This window comes from Triticum aestivum, chromosome 3B (genome assembly GCF_018294505.1).
Source record: "Triticum aestivum cultivar Chinese Spring chromosome 3B, IWGSC CS RefSeq v2.1, whole genome shotgun sequence".
Taxonomy (NCBI): Eukaryota; Viridiplantae; Streptophyta; class Magnoliopsida; order Poales; family Poaceae; genus Triticum; species Triticum aestivum.
In genome coordinates, this window is record NC_057801.1 from 576,483,868 (window position 1) to 576,510,253 (window position 26,386).

The window sequence follows — 26,386 nt, forward strand, 5'->3', positions numbered from 1 at the left end:
TGCTAAGTGACGTAAACTGCTGAAAATTGCTGCATGTTAAGATCATTTATGCATCTTGTTAGTGGTGTAACTTTGTCTCTGTTGATCCTATGGTGACGATCTTGATATGCACATGTTCTTCTATTCTTGTTCTACATGTTGGTGTGCTTTGCATTCATGTTAGGGTGCATATTAACATATTAATCTCTGTTGCAAAAGTGCATGTTGCTGTTAACTGCTGAATATTGATGTAACTTGCCTATTTTCATTTTTATATCTTTTTGTGCGATTTTATTTTGAGCATCATGTCTACATGTTTTAGGAGCATAATCATGACATCTTTACAGGGGTGCAATCCATGTATTTTTATAAGCCCTGTAGTGAGTGCATCAAGCTTGTGTAGTGGGCTACTTGTTGTTAATGTTTTGTCAATGCTGAATCTGTTATATCATGATACTATGTTTTTTCTTGATGCTACCAATTAATCCATGCATAATCTGGAGATGCTTAGTTGACATGTTTTGATTTCTATGTTATGATCAATCATGCCATGCCTTTTGATGCCCTATATATGTCCTATAGCATACGTGTTCATTGCCATGAAGGTGCCTATATGATGTTCCAAATTTCTGTTAACTTCATGTTACCAAGTTGTGAGCTTAATATTATTTGATACATGCCTATTCTGGAGATGCTCCAATTACATGTTTCTAAGTATGCTATGAGTACTTTGTTCAAATGCAATGTTTGCTAATTGGGATTTCATATGCCTCTGTTTCATGCTTGCAAACATGCTATCATAATGTTGCTGTTTTACACTTGCTGAAACTGTTTCAACATTCAATCTTGTCTTGTTGGTTCCCATTAATCCATAAGCCATATGCTAATGATGCTTTGATGTTATTTGCTCTTTGTTATGTGTACTTTGATTCCATTCCCCTGGTTGCTATATAAACTTTTTTAGCTTATCTCTTTCTTGCTCTCAAGATGCCATCATATTAACTCTGCTCATGCATATGCTTCTGTGTTCTAAGTTGCTTTTTGCATTGATCATCTTGGATTAATCTTGATGCCTATGAACCCGAACCTTAATGATATTTGATGTATGTTATCTGTACATGAAGTGCATGCCAAGTTTGTGCTCATATGATTCATGTAGCATGTTATTTTGATGTTTGCAAAGTGCCTACTTGCTGTTTTGGACAGCTTGTCCTTTAAACTTGTTTGGAGTGTATGTGTTGCACCGTTGCTCCGTTTTGAGCATGCTCTATATGAAACTTGCTTAGAATTGCATGTAGTTTCATCATGTCATATTGAATCCTTGTTTTGAGTGGGTTTGCTTGATGTTTGAATGCATTTTTGCATCAATGCAATGTTTAACTTGTTTTGCTCATAACTTCTAGGCCGTAGCTCTGAATTAAATGAACCTTATATGTAACTTGACTAGAATTTCGTGTAGATCATCTTCATCTTAACTTGCTATTTAACAACTTGAACATAATGTGTATTCAGATCTGGACCAATTTCGAAATTTGCATATGAGGACTTACCGGAATTGTTATATGTTGTTTCCGACCTCATTTGAACTTGCTTTGATGTGTTGTTCTTATGTGCATCATATCTTGTCATGAGTAGCCTCATGTAGCCTTTTCATGATCATACTTGGTTGAGCGTCATGTCATGCTTATGTGTTGTGTGTTTACCATGTTGTTTGCTTCTTTCCGGTGTGCTTCTTCTCGATAGTTCCTGTTTCGTTGCGATCGTGAGGATTCGTTCAACTACGCTTGGTTCGTCTTCTTCATGGAATCGTTCTTCTTCCTAGCGGGATTTCAGGCAAGATGACCGTTACCCTAGATCTCACTACTATCATTGCTATGCTAGTTGCTTTGTTCTATCACTATGTTGCGCTACCTATCTCTTGTTTATAAAGCCTCCCAAATTGCCATGTCAGCCTCTAACCTTTTTCATCCTTCCTAGCAAACCATTGTTTGGCTATGTTACCACTTTTTCTCAGCCCCTCTTATAGCGTTGTTAGTTGTAGGTGAAGTTGAAGATTGCTCCATGTTGGAACATGATTATGTTGGGATATCACAATATCTCTTATTTAATTAATGCATCTATATACTTGGTAAAGGGTGGAAGGCTCGGCCTTATGCCTGGTGTTTTGTTCCACTCTTGCCGCCCCAGTTTCCGTCATAGCGGTGTTATGTTCCTTGATTTTGTGTTCCTTATGCGGTCGGGTTTATGGGAACCCCTTGACAGTTTGCTTTGAATAAAACTCTTCCAGCAAGGCCCAACATTGGTTTTACCATTTGCCTAATAACAACTAAAACTTAAATAGGGGATTTTTGCCGGCCCCCTAGTATTTTTTTAATCAACCCCCCCGGGCCAGTGCTCCTCCGAGTGTTGGTCCAGAATGAGCAGAATGCGGGTCCACCGCGGTGCAACTCGAGGTCTGGTTTTACTCGTAGGATGTCTCATCCGTTGTGCCCTGAGAACATCGATATTTGTCGGCTGATACGTCCATTTTGCATCATGCTTTTATATCAATATTTATTGCATTATGGGCTGTTATTACACATTATATCTCAATACTTATGGCTATTCTCTCTTATTTTACAAGGTTTACCATGAGGAGGGGGAATGCCGGCAGCTGGAATTCTGGCAGGAAAAGGAGCAAATGTTGGAAACCTATTCTGCACAACTCCAAAAGACCTGAGACTCCACGAAACAACTTTTTGGATTTATTAAGGAATTATGAGCAAAAGAAATAGGCCAGGGGGCCCACACCCTGTCCAGGAGACAGGGGGGCGCGCCCCCCCTAGGGGCGCGCCCCTATCTCCTGGGCTCCCTGGTGGGCCTCTGACGTCCATCTTCTGCTATATGAAGGGTTTTGTCCTGAAAAAGTTCGTGGGCAAGCTTACGAGACGAAACTCCACCGCCACGAGGCGGAACCTTGGTGGAATCAATCCAGGGCTCTGGCAGAGCTGTTCTGCCGGGGACACTTCCCTCCGGGAGGGGGAAATCATCACCAACGATCCTCTCATCAGGAGGGGGTCAATCTCCATCAACATCTTCACCAGCACCATCTCCTCTCAAACCCTAGTTCATCTCTTGTATCCAATCTTGTATCCAAAACCACAAATTGGTACCTGTGGGTTGCTAGTAGTGTTGATTACTCCTTGTAGTTGATACTTATTGGTTTACTTGGTGGAAGATCATATGATCAGATCCTTAATGCATATCATTACACCTCTGATTATGAACATGAATATGCTTTGTGAGTAGTTACGTTTGTTCCTGAGGACATGGGTGAAGTCTTGCTATTAGTAGTCATGTGAATTTGGTATTCATTCGATATTTTGATGAGATGTATGTTGTCTCTCCTCTAGTGCTGTTATGTGAACGTCGACTACATGACACTTCACCATTATTTGGGCCTAGAGGAAGGCATAGGGAAGTAATAAGTAGATGATGGGTTGCTAGAGTGACAGAAGCTTAAACCCTAGTTTATGCGTTGCTTCGTTAGGGGTTGATATGGACCCATATGTTTAATGTCGTGGTTAGGTTTACCTTAATACTCCTTTTTGTAGTTGCAGACGCTTGCAATAGGGGTTAATCATAAGTGGGATGCTTGTCCAAGTTAGGGCAGTACCCAAGTGCCGGTCCACCCACATATCAAATTATCAAAGTACCGAACGCGAATCATATGAGCGTGATGAAAACTAGCTTGACGATAATTCCCAATGTGTCCTTGGGAGCTCCTTCCTCATTATTAGAATTTGTCCAGGATTATCCTTTGCTACATAAAGGATTGGGCCACCTTGCTGCACTTTATTTACTTTATTTACTTTTGCTTGTTACTATTTATCTTATCACAAAACTATCTATCACCTATTATTTCAGTGCTTGCAGAGAAAACCTTACTGAAAACCGCTTATCATTTCCTTCTGCTCCTTGTTGGGTTCGACACTCTTACTTATCGAATGGACTATGATAGATCCCCTACACTTGTGGGTCATCATCGGCACACTGGGAGGTCTTGCTGGTTTTGTTTTACCATTGTCGAAATGTCTTGTAACCGGGATTCCGAGTCTAATCAGGTTTTCCCGGGAGAAGGAATATCCTTCGTTGATCATGAGAGCTTGTGATGGGCTAAGTTGGGACACCCCTGCAGGGTTTAAACTTTAGAAATCCATGCCCGCGGTTATGTGGCTGATGGGAATTTGTTAATATCCGGTTGTAGAGAACTTGACACCAGACTCGAATTAAAACGCACCAATCGCGTGTGTAGCCGTGATGGTCTCTTCTCGGCGGAGTCCGGGAAGTGAACACGGTTTGGGTTATGTTTGAACGTAAGTAGTTCAGAATCACTGATTGATCATTACTAGTTTGCGACCGGTTGCGTAGCTTCTCATTTTATTCTTGTATTCGTAAGCTAGCCACCATACATTGCTTAGTCGCTTGCTGCAACCTCACCACTTATCCATTCCATACCCATTAACCTTTGCTAGTCTTGATACCCATGGTAATGGGATTGCTGAGTCCTCGTGGCTCATAGATTCCCACAACAACAGTTGCAGGTACAGGTAATGCGATGTTCATGACGTGAGAGCGATGCTTGTTTGTCTTGAGTTCTTCTTCTGCTTCATCGTTTAGGGGATAGGTTCCTGGTCGGCAGCCTGGGCTAGCAGGGTGGATGTCGTTAGAGCTTCTGTTTGTGTTTCATCCATAGTCGGATGTTTCTCTTGTGTATGATGTTGTTGTATTCATGTGGCATTGTATGCCTTTTGTATGTATCCCCAACTATTATGTAATGGTACGATGTAATGATATCCACCTTGCAACCTTGTCTCCAATATGCGCTTCTATCCTTGGTGGGACCTTCGAGTTCCTTTAGGATAGGGTCGCATATTGGGTGTGACAAGTTGGTACTATAGCCTCGACCGACCATAGGAGCCCCCTTGATTGATCGTAGTTGGCCATTGTTGAGTCTAGAAGAAAATGGTTTTTGGAGTCTAGTTATATCAGAGAGTAGGAATTCTTTTTACTCCTCAGCCCCTTCGTCGCTCTGGTGAGGAATCTTCACATAGGTGTTTTGAATTACTCATCTTCCCCTTCAAATATTCTTTAGGATCACGCGGTTAGTTTTTCGTTCGTTGGTTCTCAGCTCCTTTCATCCAGTGCATTTCTCGTCAAGTCGATTCGACCCTCTCTGTTTTTTGCAAGATCAATCCTCAGTTCTTTCTAATCGAAGTTGTTTCCCCATCCCCGGTTGTTTTCTTTTTCCCACCCGCCCACCCCATTTTCTTCTTAGAGCCGGAGTCCATAATCGAGTACCCATCCTACTCGTGCGACGCCTTTGCATTCTTTCCTCAATTATTTCAACCGGCGTTTTCTCTTCAAGTTATTCGTCGGTTTCCCCTTCCAAGTTGCCTTTGTTTTTCCCGCCCTCCCACCCCTTTTTCTTCCCGGAGCTTGAGTCTCTTTCAAGCATCAATTTCATTCGTGTGGAGCCTCTTCAGTCTTTCCTCAATCATTTCAATCAGTGAATTCTCGTCAAGCTCATCATTGCTTCGTCTTGTTTTCTTTCCGGCGGATTCAATTCAAGTTTTTCGGGTTGATCTTATTTGTTTTCTTTGGATCAAGTGTTTTCCCTGCTCGTTCGCTTCTCGCCAGTTTATCATTCCGGAGTGCAGAAGACATCTCAGGAGATTTGTCTGTGTTCCAATTAACTCGAGGTTATCACCTCATTCAAATATTTCAATTGTACCGGTGCATCATCTATCTCTTCAACAATCCTTTTTCAACGGTGTTTCCTTTTAGTGGGCCCTAACCCACAGGTCTTTTCCCAGGATCTTACCCGACTCTTCTAATTTCCCAGAGTTATTCCCAAATTCTTTTCAAGGTACGATGTAAGTATGGATTCCATCAGTCATATGCCTTCTCCAAGATCGCTTTCAAATTCTTTTCATTGTTGGTTCAACTTTTCCTCTTTTCATTCTCCCGGAGTATCTCAGTAATTTTGATGGTGTTTCTCGTCGTCATTCTCTACATTTGAACATCGAAGAAGAGTTTTCCTCTAAATCTTGCCCGTTCTCTCGAAGATTCGTGGTTCTAGCTTCATGTTATCCTCTCGAATTATTCCATTTGTCAGATATTCTTTTCTTACCCATCCAGAGTATGCCAGGAGTTGATTTCTGTTTCATTTCACCGGAGGCCATCATTTCAGCTATCGTTATCCAATTATCCCAGTGCATCTGTCAAGTATTCTTTAATCAGTTCGTTATCTCTTCGTTCTTTTGCATCTAAATCTCCTCAAGTATATTTGTTCTTCTACTTCTTCCCGGTGATTCATTCTCTTTCATCAGTCATTATGAATTCTTACGGTGGTTCCTTCCATTTTCAGCCGGAGTGCTGCCAAAATTCTTTCATTCTTATTCCTTTCCTACCTCGTTCTAACTGGAGTGGTTTCAGAATCTATCTTATTCAACGAGCTTTTGATTCTCCTCATATCCACCGTTCCTCTTTGCTACCCGAACGCTCTCAGACTTTGTTCATCTTCTCTCTTGCGTTCTTGCTTCACCTCTTCCTCTTTCTCTTCTGTCTCGTTCCTAAGATCTCGGGACGAGATCTCTTGTTAGTGGAGGAGAGTTGTAACGCCCCGAGTCCGATGTGCCAGGTGTCATCCAGTTATTCGCCATCGTTGCCATGTCACTTTCTTGCGTGTTGCACTTTGCCATTTCATCATGTGCATTTCATTTGCATGTTTTTAAAAATTTGCATCCGTTCGGGTTCCCCCGGTTCTCTCCGTTGTCCGTTTCGGTTTCTGACTCTCTCGCATGCACCCATCGCCCCTCTCAGACCTTGTTTTGTGAGCCACCGAAAAGTGTTCTCGGAATGGGCCGAGAGTTGACGAGTGGTCTTGGTATATCACCGGTAAACCACCTGTCAAATTTCGTTCCATTTGGAGGTCGTTTGATGCCCCAACGGTTAACCGTGTAACCGCGGAACCCCCTTTCGTTTTGCAGCCCAACACCCCTCCACAAAGCCCACCTAGCCCATCTAACTCCTCTCCATGCTCTTCATCCTTGAATCACGATCGTGTGGGCGAAAACCGCACCTCATTTGTACTCTCCTAGCTTCCTCTACCTATATAAAGGTCATCCCCTTAGAAATCTGGGACCCTAACCCTAGTCTCCTTCCTCCCGCGCCATCGGACGTGTCCGCCGGCGCCGGATACGTTCATCCCGCCCCCGCCTCCACCAATAGATCGCCGCCACGTCGCCCCCTATCAACCTCGCAACCAACCGGCACCCTCCACGCGTCTAGCGCGCCTCCCCCGCCACCGCGGGCCCGCGATGCCTGGGCGCGGTCTGCTCGAGCCCATCTAGGGCCCGCGCCAGCCGCCGCCGCGGCCCGAGCCCCGCCTCCCTGCTCCTCCGCCCCACCACCTGTGTGCGCCGCCTCCCACTGCCGTCCTATGCGTCGGCGCCCGCAAGCTCCGCCGCCGCCCCGTGTTCCGCCGGTGCCGCTGCCTCCGCAGCTCCGCCCGCCGCCTGCCCCGCACCACCCGCAGCGCCGCCTCGTACCTCGCGCCCCTCGCCGCCGGCGAGCTTGCCGCTACCCCCGCTAAGCTCGTCGGAGCTCTTCGGCCGTTGCCTGCCGATGCCCGCCTCGATCTGGGCCGGCGAAGCCTAGATCCGCCACCCCGCCTCGGCTCCCGCGCCTCGCCGGAGGTCCGGAGCGCCGCCCCACCGTCGTCGAGCACGCCGGCGCCACTGGTCGTCCTCGACCCCGCGCCGGGATGGTCTCGTCCCGTTCTAGCCAAGCCCCCTAACCAAACGGCCTCCCACACCGCTCCATCCCAGGACCCTCTGTCCCAGTTTTCTCCGAGGGTAATTTTGGCTAAGTCCCCAGATTTCCATCTCATGTGCTTATGTTTGTCATATCATAACTTCATGCATGGTGCTCCGTTTTGTGTGCATAATATATCAAAATATTCATCTCAGAGTGCTCTTCTTGATGGAGTAGTTTGCATACATGTTACTGTTCATATTTATGCCTTAATCTTCATTGCAAACTGCTAAGTAATGTAAACTGCTGAAAATTGCTGCATGTTAAGATCATTTATGCATCTTGTGAGTGGTGTAACTTTGTCTCTGTTGATCCTATGGTGACAATCTTGATATGCACAAGTTCTTCTATTCTTGTTCTACATGTTGGTGTGCTTTGCATTCATGTTAGGGTGCATATTAACATATTAATCTCTGTTGCAAAAGTGCATGTTGTTGTTAACTGCTGAAAACTGCTGCAACTTGCCTATTTGTCATTTTTATATCTTTTTGTGTGATTTTATTTTGAGCATCATGTCTACATGTTTTAGGAGCATAATCATGCTATCTATACAAAGGTGCAATCAATGTATTTTTATAAGCCCTATAGTGAGTGCATCAAGTTTGTGTAGTGGGCTACTTGCTGTTAATGTTCTGTCAATGCTGAATCTGTTATATCATGATGCTATGTTTTTTCTTGATGCTACCAATTAATCCATGCATAATATGGAGATGCTTAGTTGACATGTTTTGATGTCTATGTTATGCTTTATAATTACATGCCTTTTGATGCCCTATATATGTCCTGTAGCATATGTGCTCATTGCCATGAAGGTGCCTATATGATGTTCTAGATTTCTGTTAACCTCATGATGCCAAGTTGTGAGCTTAATATTAGTTGATACATGCCTATTCTGGAGATGCTCCAATTACATGTTTTGAATTATGCTATGAGTAGTTTTTTAACATTTGATGTTTGCTAATTTGGGATGTCATATGTCTCTGTTTCATGCTTGCAAACATGCAATCATAATGTTGCTGTTTTACAATTGCTGAAACTGTTTCAACATTCAATCTTGTCTTGTTGGTTCCCACTAATCCACGAGCCATATGCAAATGATGCTGTGATCTTATTTGCTATTTGTTATGTGTACTTTGATGCCATTCCCCTGGTTGCTATATAAACTTTCTGTAGCTTGTCTCGTTCTTGCTCTCAAGATACAATCATATTAACTCTGCTCATGCATATGCTCATGTGTTATAAAGTTGGTTTTTGCATTGATCTTCTTGGACTAATCTTGATACCTATGAACCTGAAGCCTAATGATATTTGATGTATGTTATCTGTACATGAAGTGCATGCCAAGTTTGTGCTCATATGATTCATGTAGCATGTTATTTTGATGTTTGCAAAGTGCCTACTTGCTGTTTTGGACAACTTATCATTTAAACTTGTTTGGAGTGTATGTGTTGCACTGTTGCTCCGTTTTGAGCATGTTTCATCATGTCATGTTGAATCCTTGTTTTGAGTGGGTTTGCTTGATGTTTGAATGCATTTTTGCATCAATGCAATGTTTAACTTGTTTTGCTCATAACTTCTAGGCCGTAGCTCCGAATTAAATGAACCTTATATGTAACTTGACTAGAATTTTGTGTAGATCATCTTGGTACATCTTAGCTTGCTGTTTAATAACTTGAACATAATGTGTATTCAGATCTGGACCAATTTCGAAATTTGCATATGAGGACTTACCGGAATTGTTATATGTTGTTTCCGGCCTCATTTGAACTTGCTTTGATGTGTTGTTCTTAGGTGCATCATATCTTGTCATGAGTAGCCTCATGTAGCCTTTTCATGATCATACTTGGTTGAGCATCATGCCATGCTTATATGTTGTGTGTTTACCATGTTGTTTCCTTCTTTCCGGTTGTGCTTCTTCTCGATAGTTCCTGTTTTGTTGTGATCGTGAGGGTTCGTTCGACTACGCTTGGTTCGTCTTCGCCCATTCGTCTTCTTCATGGACACGTTCTTCTTCCTAGCGGGATTTCAGGCAAGATGACCGTCACCTTGGATCTCACTACTATCATTGCTATGCTAGTTGCTTCGTTCCATCGCTATGTTGCGCTACCTATCTCTTGTTTATAAAGCCTCCCAAATTGCCATGTGAGCCTCTAACCTTTTTCACCTTTCCTAGCAAACCATTGTTTGGAGATGTTACCGCTTTTTCTCAGCCCCTCTTATAGCGTTGTTAGTTGCAGGTGAAGTTGAAGATTGCTCCATGTTGGAACAGGATTATGTTGGGATATCACAATATCTCTTATTTAATTAACACATCTATATACTTGGTAAAGGGTGGAAGGCTCGGCCTTATGCCTGGTATTTTGTTCCACTCTTGCCGCCCTATTTTCCGTCATACCAATGTTATGTTCCTTGATTTTGCGTTCCTTACGTGGTTGGGTTTATGGGAACCCCTTGACAGTTCGCTTTGAATAAAACTCTTCCAGCAAGGCCCAACATTGGTTTTTCCATTTTCCTAATAACAACTAAAACTTAAATAGGGCATTTTTGCCGCCCCCTAGTATATTTTAATCACCCCCCCTGGACAGTGCTCCTCCGAGTGTTGGTCCGCAACGAGCAGACTGCGGGGCCACCGCTGGGCAACTCGAGGTCTCGTTTTACTAGTAGGATGTCTCATCCGTTGTGCCCTGAGAACGAGATACGTGCGGCTCCTATTGGGATTTGTCAACACACCGAGAGGTCTTGCTGGTTTTGTTTTACCATTGTTGAAATGTCTTGTAACCGGGATTCCGAGTCTGATCGGGTCTTCCCGGGAGAAGGAATATCCTTCGCTGATCGTGAGAGCTTGTGATGGGCTAAGTTGGGACACCCCTACAGGGTTTAAACTTTCGAAAGCCGTGCCCGCGGTTATGTGGATGATGGGAATTTGTTAATACCCGGTTGTAGAGAACTTGACACCAGACTCGAATTAAAACGCATCAACCGCGTGTGTAGCCGTGATGGTCTCTTCTCGGCGGAGTCCGGGAAGTGAACACGGTTTGGGTTATGTTTGAATGTAAGTAGTTCAGGATCACTTCTTGATCATTACTAGTTTGCAACCGGTTGCCTCATCTTATTATTGTATTCGTAAGCTAGCCACCATACATTGCTTAGTCGCTTGCTGCAACCTCACCACTTATCCATTCCATACCCATTAAGCTTTGTTGGTCTTGATACCCATGGTAATGGGATTGCTGAGTCCTCGTGGATCACAGATTCCTACAACAATAGTTGCAGGTACAGATAATGCGATGTTCATGACGTGAGAGCGATGCTTGCATGTCTTGAGTTCTTCGTCTGCTTCCTTGTTCAGGGGATAGGTTCCTGGTCGGCAGCCTGGGCTAGCAGGGTGGATGTCGTTAGAGCTTCTGTTTGTGTTTCATCCGTAGTCGGATGTTGCTCTTGTGTATGATGTTGTTGTATTCATGTGGCATTGTATGCCTTTTGTATGTATCCCCAACTATTATGTAATGGTACGATGTAATGATATCCACCTTGAAATAGCGTCTCCAATATGCGCTTCTATCCTTGGTGGGACCTTCAAGTTCCTTTAGGATAGGGTCACATATTGGGCTTGACAACCACGGTGACACCTAGCAGGCTCTCAATGAAAGCACCAATGTCGGTTCCATATCCGGCATATCTCGTAGTAGGGGTCCTAAGCTAGGCGTTTTGGGGTGATAGTAACACAGACACATGATTTTACCTAAGTTCGGGCTCTCTCGAAGAGATAATACCCAACGTCCTTCTTTTGATTATATTCATACGGGGGATCGTACAGAGTACACGTATGTACCACGAGATTGTTCTAATGAATATTAGATGATCTATTGACTAGCCTGGCCTCGGTTTATATAACACACCGAAGGCCTAGGGTTTAGAGGAGTCCTAGTCTTGGGCGCCAACTCTTGTGGAGTCCTCCTTGTATGCGGCATGGGCTGCCTGAAGTGGCCCATAAGTGAACCGCCATGGGGGTCCTCGGTCCGACCCAGCTGGTCGGGAGACAACGTGGTGAGTACCCCCTAGTCCAGGACATCGTTAGAAGGTGCTCGCGGCGGCACAGGATGGCCGACTGGCAGACGGGACAGAGTGGGTGTCGAGTGGCTAGGTTAGAACCCTAGGATTGATTTGGGGATTTTGTTGCACGGTCCCACATGTCAGCTCCAGATCCATGTCCACACGGTCCCACATGTAAGCTCCGGACCCACTATCACTAATGCCGGCGGGCGGAATGGACTAAAATCTGGCCGTTTGGCCTCATCATGGCAGTTGTGCATGGACTAGGGGCAAAACTGAGCACGATTCGCAACCGAGGGCAAAATTGAGCACATGGACACCACCGAGGGCAAAAGGATAATTAACCCTAATATATTTTTATTTCTCTTTAAACTAGCATACAAAGTTAATGAAGAATTACATTTGGGCCCCTCAAAATCAAAACTATAATTGCAACCAGGTCCCTAAGCAACCTTAACAGTCACACGAGGGGGTTGCCGGAGATCCAGTCACCGATGAGGTGGGCTCAGTTGGATGTCCCTCGAGGTCAGGGCGATGCAACGAGCCAACACCGGGTCGAGGTGGCCAGGGCGAGGCGACTAAACGGCAGAAGGCGCGACGGTGGGGTGAGGCAGCCATTGCGAGCAGTAAAAAAACACTTCCGTGATGATACGTGTTTGTCACAGTAGCTCACGTTTTCTGTCATGTATGTACATCCATGACAATTTTATGATAGAATCAAGATAGTCATACCTGTTCTATCGTAGAAGTGTTCCATGACATTACCAAAATTATCATCACGGAAGTGTCCACTTCCATGATGATAAATCGCGCGTCATAGAAGTGCTTTCGTCAAGGGTGACCGACACGTGGCATCGATCGTAATGGGTCGCCGTTAAGCTATCGGGTCCGGTTTTGGATCCGATAACCCGTTAACAGCCCGGACCAATGGAGATTTTCCACGTGTAAAATTCTCATTGGCCGGAGGAAACACGTCTTGGCTCACCGTTGGGACAGATGTCATCCACTCATTGGACATGAGGTGACTATGATACGTTGACACATGGCACGGCCCAACAGAGGCCCATTCCGGTGAAAAGGCCGGCCTAGCTAAAGGCCCACCATGTTTTTTCAGACACTAGTGGGCTGGCCCGTAAACAATAGGCCATGTTTTGGGTCAAATTGAGGCCCATACCAGATCAGGACCGTTCACAGCCTGCGTGTTTTGGGCCAAATTACGACCCATATCGGATCAGGCCCGTTAACAGGCCACTGTTCTTTTGGGCCCATTCAAAGACAGGTTTGTATTTCAGCCTGTTAAATGCCTGTTTACCAGTTCGGCCCGATAATAGTTTTGTCCTGTTAGCGGCCCATGGTGTACCTGGGACGCTGTCGGCCCAGTTTAACTTTAGGCCATTTAACGGCCCATGCAGAAACTGGGCTATTTCTTGTCCGAAGTAACTTTAGTCCTCTTAACGGCCCGTAGTCTTCGTGGATAAATTTTAGCCCAACTAGCCTATCAGCCTGTTAATGGCCAGTGTAACAATTGAGCCTAATTATAGCCCAAGTTGAATCCGGCCTGCTTACAGCCCATCTGATAATGGCTCGTGACACTTTTGGGCCTATGGCCCGCGTGGATACCGACCTTCTTAAGGCCCATAATTTTATTGGTCCAAACAGGCCCGAGATATATTTTGGCCTGTTAACTGCTTGTCCTATTTGGGACCAACATGGGCCTTAGGTAGTTTCGGCCTATATTGGCCCATGAATTTTTCAGCTCAACGCTTGCCCATTCTAGGTTTTAGCCTATTAAAAGCCCATGGTATTCTCTGGCGCAGCTGGCCAGAACTTTACTCGGCATGTTAAAGGTGGGAAACTACTATAGGTTTAGACCCGCTAATGGCCCAAGATGATTATAGGCCCATGTTTTGGCCCATATGAGTAACGGGCCGGCCTGAAGACCGACAACACTAAGATCCACTGAACCTTCCGGCCTAAATTACAGCATAGCGACCAAAGAATAAACTTCCCTCAAAAAAAGACGAAAGAATAAACCTAGACTATACAATAAAGAAATTACGGCATATTACATCCACTGGGAGTCAAAGTTCACTACCAGTGATAATAAAGCCCAACGTGACCGTGGATTACATACACTGGGCATCAAAGGTTGCCACCAGTGCATATAAACGCGCTGACAAAAGAATATACTCCATCCCTATGGATGGAGTACAAAACTGAGAGCACTTCAGAAGGCACTGGGCCTGGCCAGGACGGGCCCCGCAAGCAGCCGAACAAGCTGATGAGACCTCAGTTGTGTCAATGATAGATGCTCCATCCCTAGCTGTATGGCACCATAGTGCACAAGGCAGTCCTCTGACATCTTCATTGCATCTTTGACTTCAAGTCGGAGCTGAGCTGAAGCCAGCCTTTCGGCTTTAAGTTGAGACTGAAGAAGTCAAACTGATTGAGGCAGGACTGCACAGAGGTTGTCTCACACCTGCTGGTGAGTAGCTTCAACTCACTGTCTTCATCAAGATAGGACCTTGGGGTCATCTCGCTGTCCTCAAGATGGTTTGGCTCACTATCTTCCCTAAAGTTTTGCCTGGCATAAGAGATACAATTCTGAAAGAGAAACAAGGAGACACACAATAGTTTTCAGAATTATATAAGCAAATAAATGGATCTGTTCTGTATAAGGAACATGTTTTTACAACTACAATTTAAAACTGGTAGTTGTTGCAAACATCCAATCAGATGTAAACAACAAAGTAAACAATAGTGGAGGAAATGATGCCTATCCAAATCTGTACTAAAACAAAGTTTGAAGGCTTGAGAAGGATGAAATTACATTACATGTTAACATGGGCTGGACAAAGCCCTTATCCATGTTGATGGAAGGATAATTCAATAAATTCTCCAAAGAAAATTCTTTATAAGCGTTGCCATTATTCTACATTTTGCAAAGAGTAAATATAGATCAAATAATATTGGAAGAAACAGAGGATAATGAAGCTCAGGTGCAGACTGCTGATACATAATCAAATAGCAATTAATTAAGTACAACATTACAAGGCAAAAGGTACTGACAAGAGGAATGCATACATCAACATGTGCAGTAACATTGGCTTTATTCAACATTTTGGTAAGAGTAAATGTAGATATGATAATTTGGAGAAAGTGGAGGGCAGGGCAGATAAGATGCAGAGTAATGCTATACAATTAACTATCTCGCGATGCAAGTATAGTAATACCACCACCGTCCATTATTACTCGTCGCTCAAATGGATGTATCTAGCACTATTAAGTTCTAAATACATCCAATTGATCAACAATTAATTGGATATAGAGGGAGTACATGACAACAGGTACTTACATGAGCAATCCAAAACTTCATAACCATTGTGTTAATTCTACATTTATCTAAGAGTAAATATAGATCTTATAATTTCAAGCAAAGGGAGGATAAAGAAGCAAACATTTACAGTGATGCTACATAATCAAACAGCAATGAGTGTAAGTATGCTGACAAAGGGCAAGAGGTACTAACAAGAGCAATGCAGAGCCCAGTATTGTTGTGAGATCCTATGATCCTTTGAGAAAGGAGATTTATCTGAAATTAGTTTTCATACAAGAGCGAAGGTAAGGCACATGCAGAAATTTAGGAGTTCAAATTTTGAATTGATAACATAGACAGTACCTAACGCTGGGCTCTCAGCAGTTCTAATAGGGGTTTGGCTAGTGGAGTAGGGGTAAAGTGTGGTACAGTTGGGCCTGGTGTTTTCTGTGGCTGCTGATCTATCTGATTTAACAGGTATCACTACCTTTTCCAAATACCTAGTTTGTACTCCTTGAGGATCTGCACTCACCCTCTTCCTTTTGGACAGCTATTACGAAAGAACAACATTTGACTAAAAAATATAGTATGATGACACATGGAATAGGTACAGAAAATGGATAGGTATGGCATATAGTCATATATGATGCTTAAACTAAGCAGATGGTGTAACAAAGTAGAAGTAATGCAAGAGGTCAGATGCAAAATATGTGCGACCAATACAACCTTGCCAAGTTAGAGCAAGCACCTTCATGGGTGAATAAGATAGGCCATCCTCCACCATGCCAAGTTTGTTATCCAGTGGATTGTTCCGCAATATTCCTCTCGTGCGCCCATTCTCATATTCATTTTGATAATGTTCAATACCTGACCTGCATGAAAACATAAAAAGGTGAGATTATCTTTGTAATGCAGAAGTGATTCTAATACAATACTGCCTCCCTGTAAACCCCTTTATGCTATCTCTACAATTCTTCTGAGAGATGCCATGCATGCTGTAATTTGGCGTGTGCATTAATATAATGTGGCCTACTACTCAACATATGAGAGCTCCAGAAGTGATGATACTTCGCAGATGACAACTTCAACATATAGTAAAGAAGACCAAGTTGACATGACCTGACAGATTCGAAATATACTAAAGGAGAACAACTCGACCTGAACAGTCGACCGCAAATGTCTCTGCTACTGTTCCCAACATACTTATTGAAGACGAGAAGAGGATCATCTTAAAGAAGAGCAGAAGAGCAAGCAGATTGAAGATATTACAAGTCTTTCTATACAATGTTGGTTGGCCACCCATGATGAACCAGAGCGCACAGAGAAATACTATTCCTTCCGGTCTCTCCATATGTGGCTCACATGCATTTAGAAACTAAAGTAGGAACATTTAGCTGACCAATTAAACATCTCTCAGTTTTACTAATATCAGCATAATATCATATTTGAATTTATACAACTAAGCTTGTTTAGCTCGATGGGTGGAGCAGTGCTATTACGACACGAACCAGGTAGGCTGATCGTGGTCATCATAAAATGGGGAAACCGTAAGCATGATGAGTATAGTGTTGACCATGGCAGTGGGATGGAAGATCTGAAGCTGCAAACCGCGCAAAGGGTAGTTAGCAACCGATGTTTGCTTTGAAATAACAACTAAGATTTGGTATGGACAAGAAAGTACAGTCAACAAGTGACAAAGAAATGCAATTCTGCTGTCTCTCTATATGTCGCGACATGCATTTGGAAACTCAAGTGGGACCTTTAGCTAACCAACTAAATGTGTCTGTTAACTAATATCAGTATCATATCACAACCATATTTGAACAACTAAGCTTTGGAATTTTGAGTGTTGTGTTGTTTAGCTTGAAGGGTGGAGTAATGCTAGTACGACAGAAAGCACCTATGCAAATCATAGTAGAGTACATAAAAGGGAAAACCCTAAGCATCAAGAGTAAAATTAGGAAAGCGGAACTAGCTAGACTAGTGGGTGGCGCACATGCTTTTCGAAACGAATATAGGAACATTATGTGACCAATTAAACGTTCTTTGTTTTAGTGATATGAGCATCATATCAGATTCGTATTTCAACATGTAAGCTTTGGAATTATGAGTGGCATGTTGTTTTGCTTGATGGGTTGAGGTCTTGAGGAGCAGTGCTAGCACGACAGGAAGCACCTACGATGATGGTAGTGAATATAAAGGGGGAAAACATAAGCTTTACGAGTATAGTGACCGTGCCATGGTGGATCTGAAGGTGCAAACCGGGCAAAGCTACTTCGCAACCAATGTTTGCTTTCAACTAGCCAGTACGATTTGGTATGGACAAGAAAAGTACAGTAAACAATTTATGATCTATTTTCCGGGTGAGATCAATAACTTAAGCACATATGGAAGAGTACCACCTCTCTTGCGACACTGTGTAGGCCCCTACTGATATGTTGAGGGTGCTACGGGTGCGATGGCAGTCGGCGGCGGGGAAGAAGACTTTAGATGGCAGACGACCGGGTCAGGGGATAAATCCAGTTGCCGTGGACGAGGCGGTCGTAGGAGTGGCAACAGCAAGGCGGACGATGGCGCCGATGAAGCGAGAGGACATGATGAAAGGATCCTGGTCTGACGACGTGGATGAGAGACGCCCATCTCTTGCAGTGGACGACGTGGTAGGGGTAGCGGCTCCAGCAAGGTGGAGGATGGGGTGGCGGACGGAGGAGGCTGGCCGCAGTGGGGAGGTTGTCGTGGCACTGACGGTGTATGAATAGGGAAATGGAGGGGGAGGAGGGGGGATCTCAAACTTTGGGACGCGCTTGTCTGGAATGTGGGAAAGTTACAAACTTATCCCCCGTTTAAAATTTCAGACATCACGTTGGTTGGGGATAGGACGGTAATCTCGCATCTCTCAAATATTTGCCGATAACGATTTCGAGCGAGGAGAGGCTGTTTTGCCGCCCACGGTGTATGAACGGGACTGACAGGTAGGGCGGTTGTGTCATGTGTGAGGGAAGTTACACATCTGCCCCTATTTAAAATATTAGCCTACATCGATTTGGGACAAGGAGAGTTTGTTTTGCCGCCCATCGTGTATGAATGGGGAAATGGAGGGAGAGACACATGTCTTTCGGTTGAGCTTGAATCAAACATGTTTTGCCGCCCATGTTTGGTGCCCACCATGTCTGAATGGGCTTAGAGGCGGTCGTGTCATGTCTGATTGAAGTTACTAGTCTACCCCTATCGACAGCAATGTAAATCCGGTCGATAAGGATGTCAAGTGTCAGGGGTAGACAGTAATTTCCATCTCGCAAACACTTGATTCGGGCAGCCCACAAATGACAGTGGGTGTTTAGCCGCATCATTCAAAACTTGGGAGAATTAGCATTCATGTTTGCCCTGGGCCCTAGCAACTAAATTTAAATCCAATTTGTATTCGATTACGAATATCCACAGATAATTCCACATTTTGTTATTTATTTCTTCAAAACCACAACAAAGATTTGTTCCACCTTTATATATGATTATGATTTAGAAATTCCATGATCTTCAAATTCAATAGGTTGGATACACTTTGAGTCAAACAGTTATTTCATCCAATACAATATGCTCACACGAAAAATAGTTCACCTTATGTCAATCATACAAGTACTGAGGATTACCTCGCCTAAAAATATCAGATTATTACAACACATGGACAACATATGGGGTCTTACAACATATTCCATTTAGAGACATGACACAACATGCAAGTACAATAATCTAATGACAATTTCAACTGGTATCTAAAGAAGAAGTGGGATTACCCTGGGCTTCAGATAGCAGAAACAGTAGGACCTCCCCCGTCTTCAAATGCAACATTCTTACTTCCTCCAATTCTTTGGTTGCTTGCATAATGCATGCTGCTAATTGCATAATTTCCAGCCTCAAGATCAAGATTACCTCATTCATGGCAGCCACACCATCTCTTTCTGCCTCTAGTAGAGCCTCAAGAACTATAATATTTGTGCTCAGACTGCTCTCCAGCGGTGTTGCCTCTAAACTGCTACCATCTGGTAACATGGATGGCGCACTGCTTCCACAAATAGATTCTGGGGTTGTACATTGTGTCCTAGTGTGAACGGCATCCTGAAAGGTTTCTGCTAGACATAAGTAAGAGATAGTTATTGCATCATCCAGGCAGTAAGCTTACATAGTAAACGACATACGAATTATTGCCGAGCATGGCAAGCTATATTTAAATGGTTCGAAGCAACATCAGCCGAAAAGAAATTAAAATGGTAAGATGAAACTAGGGATTTAAGTGGCAAATAAACAACACCCACCAGTCCCATCTAGTTAGTCTTTGCTAGCTCCCTAGTTCATTTTCCTCAAAAAAGAAAAACTCTTTTGAACTAGCATACCACTAATGGACTTTAATCGGGATTAAACTGGACCCAGTTGACATCCCTAGTTGAAAGGGAGTGTACCACCGATATATTTAAGTTGTCAAGGCATCTAAGCAGTTGAAATAATCTGAGAAAGCACTTAACAGTGTGGCCTCATATAAACTACGAAGACAGTCTTGTGATGAAGTTCAGAGTAAAAGTTAAGGACTCAAATGAACTAGGCATGAATTTCTTTACGATAGTACATCAGGCATTGGCTGACATATTGGCTAACTCAGGTATAGCATAACAAGTAACAAACAAGCATTCGAATCAAGCAATACAACAAAGCAGACAACTGAACTATTTGTAATTCTGTAGGATTATAGGTTGAGGGCACAAGCCAAGAAAGCAGCCCAGACACATTATATTTCACATGTACTAAAAGACACTGACTTACCATATGTTGCTGTTGTCGGTGTCAAAATCGGCGGATCTTGGGTAGGGGCTCGCGAACTATACGTCTAAGGTCGATGGTAACAGGAGACAGGCGGACACGATGTTTACCCAGGTTCGGGCCCTCTTGATGGAGGTAATACCCTACTTCCTGCTTGATTGATCTTGATGAATATGAGGATTACAAGAGTTGATCTACAACGAGATCATAATGGCTAAACCCTAGATGTCTAGCCTGTATGATTATGCTTATTCCCTCTACGGACTAACCCCTCTGGTTTATATAGACACCGGAGGGGCCTAGGGTTGTACAGAGTCAGTTTATAGAGGAAGGAATCTTCATATCCAAACGCCAAGCTTGCCATCGACGCAAAGGAGAGTCCCATCCGAGCACGGGAGGAAGTCTTCTATCTTGTATCTTCATGGCCCATTAGTCCGACCCATGTCACACAGCCCGGACGCCCGAGGAGCCCTTAATCCAGGACTCCCAAAGTAGCCCCTGAACCAGGCTTCAATAACGATGTGTCCGGCGTGCAGATTGTCTTCGGCATTGCAAGGCAGGTTCCTCCTCCGAATACTTCAAAGTAGTCCTCGAACACAGAGAACGTGTACGGATCTGCAAAACAAGCTCCACATACAGCCGCAAAGAGTATAACATTTAACAAGTCCCATCTACTGACATCTCTCGTAGTGAGACACCACGTCTCTGCACGGTCACTATTTCGAACCATTTTTTAGCCTCCCGCTCCATGTTTTGAGGTGTGGTTTCTATTGGCACGTCTTGTCGAAGCAGAGATCGTGTCCCCTTATCATGGGATCCTCATCAATATGTGCATGGGTAATCCAACCGTGTCATGGGCAATCCCTTGGGAATAGGCGAGCTTTAAGGCCTCTAAGGAGGTGTTCAATATTCATCGCCTTTATAAAGGGGTACAAACCCGTCTTTCTTCCCCACGCTTTCCTCTTCCTCAAGCCCCAGCGTCCAGGACTCGATTTATTTCATTGCCACTAGGCCTCCTAGTCATGTCCGGATCCAGCTCCCAAGGCAGGTGGGAGGCTTCCTCAGTTACCGAGGAGGATATCATGAAGCTCCGGGAGGTGAGGTACCTGACTGCGGAGATCCCCCACCGGCTCCCTGCTAAGGGGCAGGTTATCCCTCCGCCAAAATCCGGCAAGAGGGTTGTGTTCATCTCTCACTTCCTCCGTGGGCTAGGGTTCGCTCTCCACCCCTTCGTTCATGGCCTCATGTTCTATTATGGGCTAGATTTTCACGATAGATTTTCACGATCTAGCTCCGGACTCCTTTCTTCACATCTCAGTGTTCATCGTCATGTGTGAGGCTTTTCTCTGAATCCCCCAATTTGGCCTATGGCTCAAGACTTTCAATGTGACGCCAAAGTTAGTCAACGGGGAGCAGGCGAAGTGTGGTGGCGCCATGGTGAGCAAGCTCGCCAATGCTATCTGGCCAAAAGGCACCTTCACGGAAACCTCCAACTCATGGAAACATGAGTGATTCTATGTCACCGAACCCTGCGGTACCAAATGGGCAGCTGTGCCAGCGTTCTGGTCTGGTCCCTCCACTGTGGCTCGCATCATGGATCAATAAGGGGGTAGACTGGGGATCAACTGACGAAGTACATACGCTGCAAAGTCGTATCCGAAGCATCCTCGAAAAGGACACCGGCCTCATCAATGTGATCCAGGTGATGCTAGTCCGCCAGATCCTCACATGCCAACGACGGCCTCTCCACATGTAGGAGTTCACTCCGGAAGGACCGCGGACCCTTCGGCAATTCTTCGGCACAACACACAAAGGGATGTGGAAACTATTCTTCAAGACTCGAAAGCAGTGGCCGGATACATCCAAGGACATCGGCCTCGACTGCAATCATCCGGATACCTCGGTAAGCACCCAATTTCAGAATGCAACTTGGTTGATTATCCCATAGCAATGTACTGAGAGACCTATCTTTGACCAGGGCTAGATAAAGAAGGCGGAGCGAATTAGGTGTTCAGCTCCACTTCCCGAAAACTCAGTTGATCCTGTGTTGATGAGGATGCTAGCCCCGGCGCCGTATCAAGTGCCGGTGTAGGAGGACAAGAAGAAGAGTAAAGAGGCCGGAGATGACCTCGACCCTAATGGTATACTGGATGCTATATCCGGGGAGACTGAAGCTCCCTTTTCTGAAGATGAAGACGAAGGGGAAGAAGAAGGTGATAACCCTTCTCCCCACGGGAAGAAAAGGACTGCCTCCAAAGACTTGGAGGTGGAGGCACCCAAGAGAGGGAAGATATCCCTGTTAGATGGTTCGGGTTCAGAAGCCGATGTCGCCGCAAATCACCTTCACAAGCCCCTTGCGGGACCGTAAGTGAACAAGGATACTCTAGACATATTCCGTTCTTTTGAGTTACAATGGTAACATTTGAACTATATGTTTGCAGTCCAGCCCGCTGCCTTCCTCAACAATCCTCCTCATCGGGGGACTTGTCTCCGGGGATGATGGAAAGCGAGACGCCTCCACCAGCTTCCTCGCCCCTTAGGGTGGACGACTTCGAGGTGTCGTCCTAGAGAATCTCCCCTGACCAACAAGCGGTGCGGGGGACAATGAAGACAGTATCCGAGGATGATACTTTGATCGTCAAGGCTCCAGGGGGCGCAGCCCCCGCGGGCACCAAAATTAAAGGCCCTAAAAAATCCTGCATACAGCCGAAGACGACTCTAGGGTCGAGTAGGCATATCCCTTTGAAGGGAGTCCGTACTCCTGCAACAGCCTCCAGGAATCCGGAGGTGCCGGACATTCTGATGGACACATTCCAAAGCACGTCCATCTCAGAGGAACATCGTACCTTAATGGGTACGGTAGTTGAGAGAATGTTGTCCGCTAGAAGCAGATTGAATGAAGCCTTCACGGGTCTGCTGAGAGGCTTCGAGGTATGTAATACCTAAACCATTCTTTGCGTGCAAAATGCGCCTATGTATAGATAGTAGCCCCTGAGACTCTTGTTGGCTTCCACAGTGAGGCGATCAGAGGATCAAAAGATATGCTCAAGAAGTAACATAGTTATCTTGAAAACAGGCTGTTATGTCAATGGCGGCCGCCCAAGCTGCGGAAGGTGCAGACCTGAAGCATAAACTTGAGGTAGCTGATGAGAATATTACTCTTATTAATCGGCGGCTTGACGAGGCACAATGTATGTCTTGGGACAGTCCGCTTACGCATGTATAATAGTATGAGCACGGGGCTGAAAACTATATACTGTAATATGCATAACTGTAGATGGTGCTGCCGCGGTGGAGACCCTATGGGCTGAGCTTGCCTAGGCCAAGGAGCATGCCAGAGTGAGCAGTGCCGCTACCAAGAAGGCGACACCTGAATTAAAGGCCGAACATGCCACTCGGCGCTAGTGCGAGGAGAAAACATCTACCATAGAGCAAGAGCTAAAGGATGTTACTTCCAAATGTAAATCACCCGAGGAGGATAACAAAATCAAGGTAGCCGAACTCGTCAAGGCCTTACAAGAGGTGAGAGAAGCACGATCCGAGTCTAGAGCGGCTCGGGAGGAGATCCGTTAAGCTGGAGAGATAGCAGCTGGTAAGCCATTTCTTTTACAGACTAAGTTCGGCAACCCGAAGCATGCTAAGATTAGTCAAATGTGGAGTTCTCTAGACACGTTCTTGGATCTGCCAAAGAGTGTCTACGACGCGGCGCAATTCTTCCAAGCACAGGAAGAACGTGCTACTGAGAGGCTTTTCTGGTCGCAATTCAACGTGTCACGGCGTCCGGCGTTGCTGAACGAACAGATGGCCCAGTGGGCTGAGCTCCACAAGATGTCCGGAGCTGCCATGAAGGACATCGTGGTCCGGCTTTGGCCAGCCAAACCCGTTCTGAGCAGCTATTTCAGTTTGGTGCAGCGGCTTGTCGATGCAGTGCCGCGTATTGACGCCGTCAAGCGGTCGGTGTGCATAGAAGGTGCTCGGATGCCCTTCGCCCGCATCAAGATGTATTGGGCAAAGATGAAGGCCACCGATGTTGCAACCCAGGGTCCGCCCGGAGGCAAGGACCATCGCACGCCAGAGCATTATTTGGAGGACGTTCTAGAGGGCGCCCGCTTAATAGAGGGTCAGTGCTCGAAGGATATTATATTTCAATAAATGTACCGCAATTGTGAAAACAATATTATGATACACTAAAGCTGTGTTATATACCTTTGCCATTATTTCCTCCTGTGCGGTCGTTTCCTATAACCTGAAAGTTTGCCAGTCGTCGGCTTCATCCCCCTCGCGTATAATGCGGGGGTGTTCAGAATAGCACCTGATCACACTTGACCCAACGTCTTGGTTCGGAACGAAGGTTTCGATGCGGCGAACTAAGCAATCGGACTATAGGGCTTTAACACCTTCACTTAGCCATATGAGTTTTACGGTGGGTCTATGATGTAGCCCCTGGTATGTACGCAGTTATCCGAATATGGCTGCGTTACATAGGTGACCGAAAAAACGGTCCTTTGTGTAATAAGGAAGGAATCGAAAAAGATTCTAATAAGTCACCGAGTGGTTGACCAGCTCTCGCCGCATCATGACAGTCACTTTTCGGCTTTCTCTACTGAGGTGTTTAACCAGGTGAACCGGAAACACAATCGCAATAGTTCTCCGTTTACTACCCTAGCCGATAAGACGGAACGTAAGGTAGTAAGCACAGGAGCCGGGCAACCCAACTATTGAGCAAAGACATGATTCAGAGCTGATGCATATAATGCCAAACTCGTGATGCCGAAGTATGAGCCCCTGGCAATTTGTGCCGAGGTGTGTGCATGAAACAACCGAAGAAACAGAATACGGTTTTATGCGGAAAAGCAAATACTGAGGACAGATTGTGTTCACTAGAACCTAATTGATACGTCGAACACAATCTTTACAGATTATAACACCACCACCCAGGACATTTTACATGCCAGGGGTCGAAGGTTGAGGGAAAAAGGCTCTATATAGGTTTCAAATAGAGTGTTTGGTCTACAAAAAAAGTGGACCTCCCGTCGCACGTCTGCGCTGCCTTTGCCTCAGCGAAAAGGATTCCTTAAAAAGGAGTAATCTTCGGTTATCTGTACGAAACCGGAGTCAGAAAGAGTCCTTGTAGTTCCATAGGACGAACGGGTGTTGATTCACCTGTGGCAAAAGATAAGAAATAGTTAGAAAAGAGAAAAGGGTTGTAGTCCGGGCGAACCGTATTGTAGGCCTGTCCGTATTGTGCCTCCGCCGATGACCAAGGTATTTTAAGTGCATAATTATGGTTGCGTGATACGAATTTCGCGGGTATGAGAGGCGAATGACGGAGGCGGAACTGCTAATCCAGCTCCGAAATTGACCGGTCATGTGTAGTAGAGGCCGGCGGCTTAATGGCCGATGAGATATGCGGCTTGACGGGGCCGGTTTATGCTTTGGCTGCGATTGCCGTGGCATGCTCCTCGGTACAGAGGGAGCGTTCCGTGTTTCTGTTGATCGTTATGACGCCGCGTGGACCGGGCATCTTAAGCTTTAGATAGGCGCAATGTGGGACCACATTGAAACGAGCAAAAGCAGTCTGCCTGAGCAGTGCATGGTAGCCACTGCGGAACGAGACAATATAGAAGATCAAGTTTTCGCTTGGGAAGTTTTCCTGCGAACTGAACACGACTACCAATGTGGTTGAGCCTGTGCAGTGAGCTTCGACGTCCGGTATTACTCCCTTGAAGGTAGTTGTCGTGGACTTGATCCATGAAGGGTCAATGCCCATCCTGCGGGCAGTGTCTTGATAGAGTAGATTGAGATTACTACCACCGTCCATAAGGACACGCGTGAGATGGAATCCACCGACAATTGGATCGAATACTAGAGCCGCCGAACCTCCTTGACGGGTACTGGTTGGGTGGTCCTTGCGATCAAAAGTGATCGAGCAGGCCGCCCATGGGTTACATTTGGGGGCGACCAGTATTATGGCGTAGTCACCTTGTAGTGTGTGTTTGCACTCCCTTTTAGGGATATGCGTCGCCTGTATCATGTTTACTATTACTTCGGGGGGGAAATTGCTTCTGCCGCCCGGTGTTCGGTTGGCGAACCTCTTCGTCTTTGCTGTCACTGGGCGGCCCCTTCCCTTTGTGTTCGGCATTGAGCTTGTCGGCTTGTTTGAATACCCAGCAATTTCTATTGGTATGGTTGGCGGGTTTGTCAGGACTGCCATGGATCTGACAGCGCCGATCCAGTATCTTGTCTAAACTAGATGGACCATCTCTATTTGCCTTGAATGGCTTCTTCCATTGACCAGTTTTGGAGCCACTAAATCCGGTGTTGACTGCCATGTCTTGGGTTCTTGCATTATTGTTTCGACGGTTGTCTTTA